We start from the raw sequence: 4,005 nt of genomic DNA on the forward strand, positions 1-4,005 counted from the left end.
AGCTGTGACCATCTGTCGCTGGATGAATTGAAGTCAAGATCACTGAGCTGCTGCTGATCTAATCACTGGACGTGTTGCATTACTTCACAGAATATTCATAACAAAATAATAAAGTAAGCTGTGCCTGGCTGCAAATTTAGGCCTTCTCATCAGTATTGAGTATTTTAATCGTCTCTGTAAAGTCTGTGTTTGGACAACCTTCAAAAGCTCAAAATGCTCTCCACATGCAAATCTCACAATAATGGATTCATCATTCTTCATTATTAGATATGAATAACCCCTGCCTTCAGTTGTTTTTGTCCTGTTTAACAGAATTAAGATTGCAATTTAAAATACCAAAGCTGTGAAGGGGCTGTTGTATAAACAGAATTTTTATTGTAGGTTTCTTTATCAATTCAAGTCAGTCGACTGGAGACTGAATGAGTAGTACTTATACCCACAGACTAGACAATGAAACCTATGGTTACCACTTAAAAGCCATCCCAACCACTGTCTGACTTCATTCTGATATTGTCTCCATGCAGCTGCATATGTGACATCACAAGGGTGCAAAAACTCCTCTGTCCTGCTACTTCCTGTTAGAATTGAAAGATAAGATTCAGTGCTTTAAAGCCTGTGGCTAAGCCATTAATCAATCCATAACTATTCTGAAGAAAAACAAACACTTATTCCAGCCATGAATCAATGTGGCAGAGCAGCCACATTGACTATACGGTGAAGATTTATAGAGCAATTAGTGCCTGGAGAATTTCTCCAAACGGAATGAAGCGTGCGGCTGTGCTCTCTGCATCAGTTTGGCCGTGTGTTCTTGACCACAGCGGTATGTATGAATATTCCTTAATGTTATCATTGTTATTATCCACAGCAGTTGGTGTCTTTTAAAGGAAAAGGCTGGTGAGTTTTTCTCAGTGGGAACTAAAGACCAAAACCAACAATGAGCTAATGCTACAGACCAGTGTTGATGATATATTTTACTCTTCTGTAACTTCAATAGATGTCCATAAACTATCAAAAGCATAAATCAGACACACTGCTGCACATATTGAATGCACATTTTAAGTCAATCCCACATACACTGTCCTCCTATTGTAAATATCCACTAAAGCACCAAATGAATTAAGAATTAAAGGAATTATTTGTTGCTGGCAATTACTGGAACTGAAACTAAATGTTTGTGGCTCACTTTTGAAGCCTTTGTCTTCAGTCGGGGTCGGGACGTTTGTAGTGTTTTACAATAACACTAGCATTATCCTTTCAAGAATAACATTTGTTATCCATTTAACTTGTGACTCGGCTGTTTAAACACAAAGCTCAAGTAAAGACATAATAAAGAGAGTTGAGAAAACATATCAGTACAAGAGAAATCTATATATATGTTTCCTCAAACTGCACTGTGTGACATGTATTACATGATAAAAACTGGCTGGGTTCTAAAGACGAACACATGTTATCTTAAACAGAGATCAGTGTGGCCTGGAGAGGAGAAGCAGGACTGAGTGTGCTGCTGAAAGCTTTATATAGCCAGAAATTTGGAGCTTTTCTCTCAATGCCATTGCATAACAAGTTGAATTACTCTACACCAGACTAAGAGAAAGGGAGCATTTGATGACATAACACTGCCATCTGAAGTTATTTATGATGGTTTTTGCTGGACAAATATTATGCGAGAGTCATTTGGATAGTAGTGAACCTGTCATAGAGAGGAAAATCGTTTTTGTTTCGTAGAAAGAACGCGGGCCCTCGTGGCTATTTAAAATAAGACTTCTCACCTCAGATTAGTCTGGATAATGGATCACAAGAGCTAGCCAAACTCCAAGACTAGTATAGTTACCAGGATTGCATAGATGAAGCAACAGTTAACCTCATTAACAGCTGCTATCATACTTTGTCTGTCTGAGTCTCTCAACACATCTCGGAAGAATTTTCCGCTTGACAGCGCTTATAAAACCTTGCAAAGGGACCAGACTCTGATCTGTCTGCTTCTGTCCATTGCTGTTACGCCATTTCCAGGAGCCCCTTAGGAACAATAAATGCAAGTTGACTTCTGCAGTGCAGAGGTAGATAGGTGGCCTTGTTGAGTACTATTAAAAGTATTATTGCCATCCCGTAATACCACAAAGAAATCTCCAGATCTGAGAACTTAGAATATCCAGATTTAAAATCTTGTGTTTGTTTAATCAACCATAAAACAGAACCCTAGATCAGGCCATTTATTCAGCGATGGTGTTTCAACATTTATGCATTTACCCAAAGAATTTCCCACAGGTTCGGTTAAAACTGGACCGGGGCTGCTCATATATATATTATTCAAGATTTTAGGCCTGAAATAAATTAACTGTAAGACATGTGGGTTGAATTAATACATTCATATATTTTCATTTTTGGTAAAAGTCCATTTCTTTCATTCTTTTGTTCCACTGGCAGCAGAAAAGAGTGATGATCTGATGCCAGAGAGGATAATTCCACTGCAGTGTCCAAAACCCATGAAGATTAGGATGCAATGATTTCCTGAAAGGAGTCACAATGAATGATTTGTATGTATTTGCAATGACTTGCCAAAATATAACTCCTTCAACAAATTATTATATGAAACATACTGCTAGCATGTTAGCACATGCTAGACCTTTTCTTGCACGGATAGAGTGCCTGAGGATCGATGTCGTATGCTGTTCAACATAACTTGCCTTGCATAGTTGACATTTTGACAAATAAGCCTATTTGCCATCTTGCTGAGAGTTAAGATGAGAAGACTGATAACAATCTCATGTTTGTCAGCAGCCAGTTAGCTTAGCTTAGTATAAAGAATGAAAACAATGGGAATCAGATAGCAAGTGTTTTTTAACCTTTGGTTATTGTACACATTCAACAAACAATGTATGTGTTAATTAGTGAGCTTTAAAGGTCAAGTGTGTAAGATTGTGTTCCGGACTTTAATAAAAATCTGATGCAGACCATTTACTAGGTATGAGAGGCTCTGCTTTACAGAAACAATGAGCCTATCTTTTGCCTCACCTCTAATGTGGTCACACTGTGTGTGTGTTACAGCATTTATTAAAACATGTGTGTGTCACCAACAGAAGCTGCCTTCCCCATGTAGCCTCTCTATTTAAAGAGAACTAAACCCCAAATGTCTAATGACTGCCAGTGTATCCACAAAGCTGAAGAGTAGACCTCCCAAAAACAAGAATAAAGGTTTATTTATAGTATACTGGGAAACTCTGTATTTAACTACATAATCCATGGAGCAGCAGTTTAGAGCAATAAACGTAAATTGAAATAAAAAATTTCTCTCAGGATAAATAAAGCTTCTTGAATCTTGAATCTTGAAATTAACAATAATGTACATCAATAATGTACATTTCTGATGTCCATCACTATGTTTAAATTGTGTTATGTTGAGTTGATGAGTTGTGGGAATAAAAGGAGAACCATTTCAAAGTTGGTCAGAGTTGTTGATCACAATGAAAATGAGTTTCTGTCTGTAAGTGTTACTTTTCTTACCTGCTCTCTCTTAATGTTTATGTCCCAAAATGCACGAGCATCATTTCTTTAAACTTACATTCAAGGCAAAACATAAAGAAGAGGAAGTGCAATCAAGCATGTACAAACATGTGGGCCATGTTGAGCATTATGTACACTGTAATCAGCAAACAACACAGTAATCATTTTTAGGTTGACTCCCAGCTTGTTTACTCATGCATCTCAGCTAGAGGCGGCGCAACCTTTGTTGTGGAGGCTCCACATCCCCATGCGGACGCGGCGTTAAACTCACAAGAAGATTGACAGCCAGCAATCAGAGAAAGCTGAGGGCCCGTCTCTGCAGCTGATGCCAGAAATAAACACTTCAAGTGCAGCTGAAGGGAAAACAATCGGAAAGTTTCGTAGGAACCACATAGCAAGCGTCTGAAAATGAAAGGCAAAGAAACCAATAATTATATTTAGGCTTTAATTTGAAGTTCTTTTTGGTTTCACGAGCATCCACCAAGTGCACCTGCCAGAGAGCAG

Source organism: Chaetodon trifascialis, chromosome 14, assembly GCF_039877785.1.
Source record: "Chaetodon trifascialis isolate fChaTrf1 chromosome 14, fChaTrf1.hap1, whole genome shotgun sequence".
Taxonomy (NCBI): domain Eukaryota; kingdom Metazoa; phylum Chordata; class Actinopteri; order Chaetodontiformes; family Chaetodontidae; genus Chaetodon; species Chaetodon trifascialis.